Source organism: Doryrhamphus excisus, linkage group LG11 (assembly GCF_037039965.1).
Source record: "Doryrhamphus excisus strain RoL-2023G ecotype Guam linkage group LG11, RoL_Dexc_Guam_v1.1, whole genome shotgun sequence".
Taxonomy (NCBI): domain Eukaryota; kingdom Metazoa; phylum Chordata; class Actinopteri; order Syngnathiformes; family Syngnathidae; genus Doryrhamphus; species Doryrhamphus excisus.
Window position 1 is genome coordinate 8,082,615 of NC_136367.1, and position 11,656 is coordinate 8,094,270.

At 41.3% G+C, this 11,656-nt stretch overlaps 1 protein-coding gene across 1 annotated transcript in view; it reads left to right on the forward strand.

The window, feature by feature from the left end:
• Positions 1-8,664, forward strand: part of kcna4 (potassium voltage-gated channel, shaker-related subfamily, member 4) — a 73,724-nt gene extending 65,060 nt beyond the window's left edge. The window contains exon 3 of the mRNA XM_058069452.2: positions 6,711-8,664. The gene's annotated coding sequence lies outside the window, so the exon portion shown is untranslated. The remainder of the gene's footprint in view (positions 1-6,710) is intronic.
• The last annotated feature ends 2,992 nt before the right edge of the window (positions 8,665-11,656 follow it).

Sequence of the window (11,656 nt, forward strand, 5' to 3'; positions counted from 1 at the left end):
CCTTCAGAGACTTGAACCACAACTCTGTGGGCTGTCCTTAATCCTGCACAGCATCTTGGTGAATGGCACCGAGTCAAAGTGTTTTTTAAACAGTTAAGTGGCCGCCTGACAGCATCCAAGAGGGACCAAGAATTAGACAGCACCGAATGTTGATGAGACAAACATCCCTGCTAAAAGCACGGAATATGTGTGAGATCTTTGGGTGATTCCCGAGCTACTATACCGTACAGATATATTTCAAACAAACAGCTACAGGGAGCTCATTGCCTTTTGTGCTGCAAATCAAACAGGACCTTGTAAACATTTAAATACCACAATTATTGGAATGGAGAAGGTGCAGACTACTGAGGTGTCAGATGATTAATAATTTCATTCTACAAATGAAACTTAATGACATCTAAAGGAAAAGTGGTGCTTCAGAGGAGCAAATGTCCAGCAAGTAAACAAAGATTGTTAGATTTGATAACCATTTTAAAATCTGCCACATGCTGGGCCTCGTCCATAAATCATTTTCAATTCCCTTCCGTGCACCAACGTGGACTTAACAAATGGCTCATTTTTATTATACAGTTGCTCCTTTGTGGGTGGCACGGCGGACGAGTGGTTAGCACGCAGACCTCACAGCTTAGGGACCAGGGTTTGATTCCACCCTCTGATAGGCTGGCCACCAGTCCAGGGTGTACCCCGCCTCTCGCCCCAAGACAGCTGGGATAGGCTCCAGCACCCCCGCGACCATCGTGAGCGGTGTATGAGTGGGTTTTCTCCAGGTACTCCGGTTTCCTCCCACATTCCAAAAACATGCTAGGTTAATTGGCCACTCCAAATTGTCCATAGGTATGAATGTGAGTGTGAATGGTTGTTTGTCTATATGTGCCCTGTGATTGGCTGGCCACCAGTCCAGGATGTACCCCGCCTCTCGCTTGAAGACAGCTGGGATAGGCTCCAGCACCCCCGCGACCCTCGTGAGGATAAGCGGTAGAAAATGAATGAATGAGTTTGTCACGATGTGGGCGTCACCCTCTCGTGACAGCTCCTTTAGTTTCCTTCCTTGCCTCTGTTCATGCCCTTATTTTGGTACTACTTCCTTTCTTGTTCCCTTCTGCTTTCTCTGACTCATTTCACACACCTGTCTCTAATTTCCACTCTCCCTATTTAGTTCAGGTGTGTGCTCTTTCGTTTTTGGCTTCATTGTCTTTGTTTTTGGTTTGCCTGTAGTTGCTATCAACATTGCTTAAACGCCATTAAATCCCTTGTACCTACATTTTTGGTCCTGCTCTCTGCATCCTTGGGTCGCATCGCTAAGCTCACAAGCCTGCTCGTGACAGAGTTGCTCCTTTGAAAAATAAATGTGCAAATTGTGTTGCTGTGATATCAGCTTGTAAAATCACAAATAATATTTTGGACCAGCTAGTAAGAGCAGTTAACCTCAGCATGGACGACATACAGTATGCTGTTGTTGAGCGGTGCACGTGGGACGTCATCGTGGGCTGGCACACTTTCTCCACAGCTGTAGATTGCCTCCTTTAAAGTGCAAACACAGGAGCTACTTTCATTTCTGCAACTGAGAAATACAGCGTTGACACAAAACAGCATTGGGGTTTACTGCAAACAATTTCATCTTCCATCTTTCTTAGTCTGTTTATACAGGAAAGAAATACATGGAGTGTTACGTTTGTCTTCTACTACAGTAGATCGGTCGAGGGGTTGAGGTCACGAATAGAAGACCGGGCTTCATACTTCAGGTTTTTTCGGTAGACAGCTGAATTCACGGTTCCATTCATCACAGCATGGAAGCTGCAAAACAGCCCCAAACCATCACACTACCACCACCATATTTGACTGTTCGTATAATGTTCTTGTTCTGGATGTATCTGGACATCTGGACCAGATGTAATGGGACACACCTTCCAAAAGGTTCCACTTTTGTTTTGTCTGAGTATTTTCCCAAAGGTTTTCGGGAACTGCAAGAATTGTTGTTTTCTGGCAAAATTTAGCCTTAATATTTTTTTTGTTCAGCAATGGTTTTTGTCTTGGAACTCCACCATGCAGGCCATTTCTTGTCCAGTGTCTTTCTTATGGTGGAGTCATGAACTGAAGCAAGTGAGGCCTGCAGTTATTTGGATGTTGTTGTGGGGTCTTTTGTGACCTCTTGGATGTGCCGTGGCTGTGCTGTAATGGATGGTTCACCACTGTTCCATGTTTTCATGATTTGTGGATAATGGCTCTCACTGTGGTTTGCTGGGGTGTTCAGTTGTGTTGTCATTGGTAATGGTAATGGTAATGGTAATGGTTTTATTTCATTTGAACATGCATCAGATTCCAATTGAGTGCATCCCATAATCAGTTCCCAGTTCCACATGTCCAAAAGGAGTAGGAAGAAGCAAAGCTTATTAAATCCTACCCCTCCATCTGGTACTTTGCTATGCTATGGCTTTTTAACGTAGTGTTTCATAGAAGTGTTTCAAATGTACTTCTTCCCCGAGATCATATTTCTCCTCTCTTGACATTTTTAGCTAATTGCTTATTTTTAGCCTTATGTATTATTTTAGCTGTTTGAAGATGAACTATATCAGCAAGTTGAAGTATTTGTGATTTTAGAAATAAGGAGTTAGTATGTTCTCTGTAGGCGGCATTATGAATTATCCTTACTGACCTTTTTTGCAGTACGTTTCGTGAGTGAAGATTGCTTTTATAGTTATTAGCCCATATTTCCACACAATAAGTAAGATATGGTAAAACCAGAGAGCAATCAAGAGTGTGGAGTGATTTCTGATTGAGAACAAGTCATTAATATCTAAATTTGTTTGACATTTGACTGTGATAAACAAACAAAAAAGGAAGGGGGCACCACTGTAGGCCACACTTGTCTATATGCCACAGGTGTCCATGTCCATTTCTACTTTTTATTTATTCATTTATTTATTTTTTTACCAAACAGTGCCGAACAGCACATGTTATACGACTAGTTAAAAGGAAAAAAGAAAAGTCATTCATCCCAGTGATCATCTTCCTTTATGTCTCCTTCAGTATCATAATTGAGCCTCATAATTCCTTCGTCACACACTTTGTCAGTCTCTCTCTCTCTTTCGTTGTCTTAACGTGTGTCATTGTGAATTTTTTTAACACTGCTCCACGCTGTCATGATCCACAGGCAGACTTGAACAAAAGTTGCTCATTCAATTGTCTGAAAAGGAGCAGGAAGAAGCAGAGCCCATTACATAAATCCTACTTCTCAATATCTCAACAATTATTGCTAGTTTGTTGACTTTCTGTGTTTAAACGGTACCATTTTGTAAGAATAGAGAATGTGTAACAACAGATACTGTACATAGCGTATGCAGTGAAAGTAAAAAAACATTTTTAACAAAAGAATATTTTATTCAAGATTCAAGGTGATCCTTCTCTGAAAACCATGAATTTCTTCTTTCTTCTTTCTAGTAATAGGAAAATATTTTCCATAATAGAAATGTTGAAGAGTATAAAATCTGTGTACACAGCAACCAAAGAAGAAGGGTCCTGCAGTGGAGTGCCAGTAGGGGAGTGGATAGATAAAAGTCTGAGTATGTTGCTGCTAATTGTCTTGTTCCTGCTGCAGCTATGATTGCATACAAAATGTTTTCAGCTCCTCTGAGACGATGTGGAAATCCTCACATTATTGAGGTGGAGAATTGTACAGCTGCTCTGTTTAGAGGCCCAATGTCTCTTGATAGGCTGCGTTTTAATTGCCGCATACCTCTTTAATGGAGCGAGTCTTCTAAAAGCGGCTGCGTAGACCAAAAGCAAAAACATATGATGAACAAATAAGCGCAGCTAAATGAACGCTTCTTAACAGCAAAGATTTTCATGTGTGGTTGTTTCATGTTGCCTTTAAAGCCAGGAGAGCTGAAGGTGTTGGTTTTCAGGTGGTCGCTTAATGACGTATAATTTATCAGTAATTAAGTCACAGCTTGATTTGCAGTAATTGCAATTGCAGCACTCAATAACGTTGTGTTACATTAAACCATTCATTCATTCATTTTCTACCGCTTATCCTCACAAGGGTCATGCTGGAGCCTATCCCAGCTGTCTTTCAGTGAAAGCAGGGGTACACCCTGGACTGGTGGCCAGCCAATCCCAGGGCACATATAGACAAACAACCATTCACACTCACATTCATACCTATGGACAATTTGGAGTGGCCAATTAACCTAGCATGTTTTTGGAATGTGGGAGGAAACCGGAGTACCCGGAGAAAACCCACGCATGCACGGGGAGAACATGCAAACTCCACACAGAGATGGCCGAGGGTGGAATTGAACCCTGGTCTCCTAGCTGTGTGCACGCTAACCACTCGGCGCCATGCACCCGACATTAAACCAGTGTTTTTTTCTGTCATGCCCCCACAGGGGGACAGATATGTTTTGAGAAATTGATCATCTCAACTTATCTGTACTGTACAAACTGACCTCAAAACCAAAACTCTACCATGCAGGCCATTTTTGTCCAGTGTCTTTCTAATGGTGGAGTCATGAACACTGACTTTAACTAAGGCAAGTGAGGTCTGCAGTTATTTGGATGTTGTTGTGGGGTCTTTTGTGACCTCTTGGATGAGTCATGGCTGAGCTCATGGGATCATTTTGGGAAGGTCCACCACTGTTCCATCTGTCTATATTTCCATCATTTGTGGACAATGGCTCTCACTGTAGTTTGCTGGAGTCCCAAATTTGAGGTGTTCAGAGAAAAGTGGGAACACTGATCCCTTCTGCTCCATCTTCTTATTCTCAAGCAAACCAGGTGTGTAATAGTTATCCCTCCTTTACTGCAGACCGTGACAAGTGTATTCCTGTTAATATTTTGTAGTTTGAGTATAAAAAAACCTGTTTAAGACCTTCTAAATGTTTTTTTTCAACCTTATTAGAGCCCCGTAGACATGAATTAATACCACTATAGTCACCTTTACCCAATCATACCCAATATAGTCAACAAAATAGGCCATTTAAGATATTAACAAGACTTGGGCTTGTGTCTGTTACCATAAATCTGCTCCCTTGGGGACCCTAAAGAGAGAGGAGGGTTCAGTGTTGAGTTTCAGCTTTGTGTAGGTAACAAAAGGCCACAAAAGTTGCCTGTTTTTATTGGGAATTTTTATTAGAGACAGTCCAGGGTGTACCCCGCCTCTCGCCCGAAGAAAGCTGGGATAGGCTCCAGCGACTCTTGTGAGGATACGCAGCAGAAAATGAATAAATGAATGACTGACTATTGTGCCTGCAATAAAGGCCTGTCAAGTCTGATCCTTATGTGTTTCACCAAAGATTACTCAGTGGCCACTGTAGAATACTAAGAATACGACATTTCATCAAGATCTTGCCATGTTTATGGATTTTAGTTCAGGCTGCACTGTGGTTTGCATGGCAGTCAAGTGGTTAGCGCACAGGCCACACAGCTAGGAGACCCAGGTTCGATCCTCCTCTCAGGTATCTCTGTGTGGAGTTTGCATGTTCTCCCCGTGCATGCGTGGGTTTTCTCCGGGTACTCCGGTTTCCTCCCACATTCCAAAAACATGCTAGGTTAATTGGCCACTCCAAATTGTCCATAGGTATGAATGTGAGTGTGAATGGTTGTTTGTCTATATGTGCCCTGTGATTGGCTGGCCACCAGTCCAGGGTGTACCCCGCCTTTCGCTGAAGGACAGCTGGGATAGGCTCCAGCATGCCTGTGACCCTTGTGAAGTGGTATGGTAATGGTAATGGTAATGGTAATGGTAATGGTTTTATTTCATTTGAACATGCATCAGATTCCAATTGAGTGCATCCCATAATCAGTTCCCAGTTCCACATGTCCAAAAGGAGTAGGAAGAAGCAAAGCTTATTAAATCCTACCCCTCCATCTGGTACTTTTACAATCACTAACTGTTACATTTGTTCACTTCCTGCTTTCCATAATACAGTTTAAGGTAGTTAAGGTAGTAAAGTTATTTTTTATTTATTTATTTATTTTAATAAATGTTTATTTTAATAATGTACCGAGGTGATATGACCATACAATGACATTATGTGTACCATAGTAACTGTCAATATAGGTATAGAAAATGAATAATTGAGTCATTTTTATGCCAAAATTTATGTCAATTCATGCCAAAAAGTATATCTAACATTTACTTAAATGATGCCGTAGTCAACCACAAAACAGCATGATTTATTAATGAATATATTTTTGAAAAATTTTCCAACCGTGATGTGCCGAGGCACTACTGGAATGTGTTTGAGGGTAAACAGAGAAGTAAATGTATTAGTGGCGGATCATGTATGGTAATACAGTAGTGTAGGAATATTAAATATCATTTTAAGCAGATACCAGCATAATGGAGTAGTGGCAAGAAAGCATGAGATCCAGGTTCAAGTCTGCATTGGAGCTGCTCTGTGTGGACTTTGCAGTTTGTTTATAGAAAATAAATAGATGGATACATGAAAATGTAAATGACCAAATGTTATGGTCTATGTGTTATTCCTGCAATGCAATTGATGGATGTTCAAAGTAAAAAAAAACGTAGCTGACCCCAAGAGTCATACGTTCCCTTCTTTGACTATTTTGACAAACGTTATTGTCAACAGTCCTTCGTGTGTGAGACACCAGCTAACGAGCGCCATGGCGGCGTGAAGCGCAACGCCGAATCGTCCCAGTTATTATTTGCTTTCCTTTAATCTATTTTCTGTTTGTCTTCTGTGTTGCAGCTCTGCCAGTCGCAGGTAGTAAACACAGGAAGCGGCAGAGAACAAACACTACGACGGCGGCCGTGAGCGGACACTGAAAAAGAACAACGTCTGGAGGGGAGGAACTACTACTGTATGAAAAAGGTCAACAAACCCGGCAGGGTTGAGTAAAGTGTGATTGCCTTAATTACCACACATTTACAGATGTATATGAAGAGATGATCCAATGAGACTTACACTCAAATGTTTTCTTTACATGTGGAAAAAAAAGACTTGATAGAAAGAGGTGCGGCTATTTTAATATGTGGGGTTTTTAGATGGGCGGTAATAAATGGTGACTTGTCTCTGCTTATGTGCAGTCGGCCGTACGACTTACTATTTTTATCTTTTCATATCGTCAACCAAACAAGGCTGACCCAAGTTGCTCAAAGGCTGGCAACAAACTTAATGAGTCCACGTTGTGTCATAACACTAAAATCCTCCTCACTGAGAAATGGCTTTTAGGGCTGCAAAACAAATTAGCACCGTGTTGTCAGCGCATTAACATCCACTCTCACTAAAACAAAGATGTCAGCCACATAAATCCAATCATAAATATCCTTTCTGTCCCACAAAGTCTACCGCAGCATCGCCAAGATTGACCCCTCTTAAAGACAATAAACCTTGGGTTGTTTTCTCAGATGCAAACAACAAACGGACCAGCTGCTTTGTTGACGTGTTTCCACTTTTAAGTGTATGCAAAGTAACATGGATGTGTGTTCTCTATTTTTTTAAACCTAGCCTTGATGAATACATAACCAAAGGTGAAACCCTGAATTTATTCTATGTGGTGTTGAATAGGAGACGATGTATATATAGCAGACATTTATACTTGTGTGTCCTGAGATGTCATTTTATTTGACTGTTACAACCACCAGTCATGATGATTTCTTTGTTTTGTCCTTGCTGATACAATCATGTTCCTCACATTGTTGTGATTGATTGCTGCTCTCACACTCCTAATTGTCTTTTTTTTTTTTTTTTTTTTGCCCTGGACTGGTTGCAAGCCAATCCCAGGGCACATATAGACAAACAACCATTCACACTCACATTCATACCTATGGACAATTTGGAGTGGCCAATTAACCTAGCATGTTTTTGGAATGTGGGAGGAAATCGGAGTACCCGGAGAAAACCCACTCATGCACGGGGTTTTCTGCGCGCTAGCTCCTCGGCCACCGTGCAGCCCCATCAAGAAGTCATTGATTCATAACACAAGGTCGCTAATGTCAGGGCATTGAGGGGTTGTTTACTGACACGCCTCTTTTATTGTAATAATTGTATTCAGTCTATTAACCACAGCGGATTTAAAAACCTCTATTCTTTTTACAGCATTTTTTTCTCTCCTTTAGAGAAAATCCAAAGCATCCTGCTCTTTATCTGAACAATTTATATCTGTAATTACCTCACAGCTTGTATCTCAGATGAAAAAAAAGCTCTGAATGTTCCCCGTGTTTCCATACAGTCATAAAAACTTATAACCATACGTGATAGCCAAGGTAGTTCTAAAATTGATGTCAGTAGTTTTGTGGAAAATCCCCCCACGAGGCGGATGTTTTTATTGGGCGGGAGTAGATTTACTGTATGTGTTGTCACTCCGGGTGCTTTAACAGCAGAGTTACTGGACTCATATTGGCAGTGTTGTTTCCAAACATATTGAAGTCAATACAATATATATATTTATATACGTAGGTCATCTTTAGAATAAAAGTGATCTAACTCCATCTAAGAGATGAATTCCACTACTTTATTTTGTCGACATCATGTAAATATTTTGCAATATCAATCAACCAAGATCAGGGGTCCCCCACTTTTAGAGCTATTTTGACAAAAAGGAAGTAGAGGTGAGCTATTTGTGTTTTATTTATATGACAGGCAAGATTTAAATTGTACTTTATTTATTTAACTGTGTGGTTTCCGTCTTCATGCTACTTTGTGGTCATTTGTAATCTGAATGTGACTATAGGGGTGTTAGTTCATGTCTAGAGGGCTCTAGAAATGTTAATAACATGATTTAAAAAGTAGTAGTACATAATAAATAATCATTTCTGACCAGTTAAGTGAAATTGGATCATTTGATGATCTCTCACAACACACTAGTGCGAATTGGGTTATCGTTATCGGGAATCGTGTCTCCCTGCAGAAAGTTAGTGTGTAAAATGTGTTTCAAATCGATCAATTTGAAGTTCCTAGACATGCTTTGTGTTTATTTTGAGGTTGGACCTCATCATTTCCAGCAGCCTTGAACGCACCAAAAATATCTTCGCATCAGGCCCGTGTTTGCAACAAATAGTGAAACCTTCGCCACAGTGCTTCCTGACTCATGTCTAACCTCCAAGACGAATCCCAACGTGTCACTTGTGCTCTGCTTGAGTGTGTGTTTATAGACGATGCCTTGAGATGAAAACGAGCGCAATTAGAAGAACGTGACGGGCCTTGGAAGGCACCACCTCCAGTCACCCTGAATCAAACGGCGCCACAGGAGAGGGAGAGAAATCCGTTTAACTGGACCGTCTCTGACCCATTTCCTCAAGCAGGCTATTAATTAATATAATGAATGTGGTTTGAGGCTGCGGTTATGTCAACTGGCTGTGACACAGTGCCCTCCCTTAAATCTGCTTTCATCGGCACATCGCGGTACTACAACATTCATCCACGCTTTGGCAACCATTGAATGACTCTGGGAACTAATTAAAAAAAAGTCTTTATCCACAGTTGGGACACAGTTTGCACATGGACGCTTGTGACATGTGAGTGTTGTTCATTAGGAATGCCTTTGGAATGTTAGCATAGCTTGTATCGATGTTGAAATTCAATTCTGGTATACATAAAGCTTTTTAGAGTCAGACATATTGGCTGGTGTAGCATGGAATATCAATATGATGAGATATACTCGTTACATGTGTTTGTCAACAATTGCCTTGATTTGGTCATTTATGGATATAAAAAGTTATAAAAAAACACTTTATTAGAAAAACAATTAGTAGACGTCCACTAGCAATTGCTCAAAATGCGACACAACAGTAGTTAAATAGCCCGTGTACATGTGTGCTGGTTTCCTCACACATCCTAAAAAATTCATGTTTGATTGAAAACTAAATCGTCCAATAGGATTTCACCAGGAAAAACAGTTTGAACATTTCTCTACATCGACGTAGTACGATAGCTCACTTTCTTATGCCAGTGGTACTACGGATCATGTCGTTTTCCTGGTATGTAACGTAGCCGTGTGGTTGCTACCAAGAAGTATTGGCTCCACATTAAAAGGAAGAAAAAGATCCATTCATTCATTTTCTATACCGCTTATCCTCACAAGGGTCATGGGGGTGCTGGAGCCTATCCCAGCTGTCTTCACCCTGGACTGGTGGCCAGCCAATCACAGGGCACATATAGACAAACAACCATTCACACTCACATTCATACCTATGGACAATTTGGAGTGGCCAATTAACCTAGCACGTTTTTGGAATGTGGGAGGAAACCAGAGTACCCAGAGAAAACCCTCGCATGCACGGGGAGAACATGCAAACTCCGCACAGAGATGCCCGAGTGGGTAATCGAACCCAGGTCTCCTAGCTGTGTAGCTTGCACGGCAACCACTTGTTCGCCTAAAAAAAAAATTTGGGGGAAAAAATAGTAATTTTATGAGGAGCAGGTTCTTCCCTCTTAAAGACAAGGACAAAAGGACAAGGCAGAAAAAATACCACTTCCACACAGAATGGGAGGATTTTTTTCACTCTTGTGTTGGACAAGGTAATGTAACGTCATATCATAATGTCCTGAATGCTTTGTGTCATTACTGACACCTAGTGGCCGGGATGCTACATATATGGCGTTTGCTGTTGTGTGTATTGTATTTAGTGTATTGTAAAAAAAAAAAAACTCCAGCTGCTAGAAATGAAGGTTGTACTTCAGTGTAGTAAAGATACCAAAAATCAGGTCTAGGCACTTTTTTTTGTTTCCCGTGTAATGGGATGATACCCTGTGTGCATTGTGTGTCACTTGTTGTTGAGGAAATGTGCTTTATTTTGGAAGTGGTTGTAAAGTCTCAGCATATATGATCAACATATGAAGAGTCAGTAGGCATCGTGACCGTATTGTTTTAGGACGTTATTATGTTCATCAAGATGGCTGAAGTGGTTACATTAGAAATTGAGCGCTCGGTATAAATGCAATGCTGAATTAGAAACACACACACCAGGTTGTCAGAATGATTATGTTCATTCATCCTGTCAAGTACTATTACTACTTGTATACATTCGACAAATACTAAAAGTAGTCGCTCTTTTGGTATTATAATTAAGGCTTTCCGGATGTGATATCGATACCAGATATTGGTCCCGTATCAGCAGAAAAAGAAGATACACAAGTTCATAGTTTATATTCATGTTCACAAGTTTATATGTTCTTCACGTGTTCGGTCTCCTGCGTGAGTGAGGAAGAAAGTCCGACTGCCATCGGTGTCGTAGGACCAGAATGCACAAATAGACCAGGAGTTCCACCAACTCCACTGGGTACCCCCTGGGGGGTTGTTTTCAGCATGTTGTCTCCCCATGTTTGCATTCCCAATATCTCATTAATGCAAGTGTTCCACATTAGAATAGTTATTGGTATGGAAATACCAGCCACCTCCGTGGCGACCCCTACAGATGTCTGATTTTACCTCACGTGGGACCTCAGTTGCTGCCGGCTCTCACGTTAGCACAAACGCTGATGGGGACATCCGATAACACTCCCAACAAGGTGAGAGGAGACAAGTTCAATTCTAATGAGGCCCGCCAGCTAGCAAACACGGCGGGGCTATGTTCACATCGTTCAAAGGTGTCACGGCCGCCGGGCAGAGGATGATGAGGCCAGGCACGCCGCACCATTTACAGTTATTCTTCCACCAACACTTCCATGGCAACCTTGGTCATACCTGGTAATGA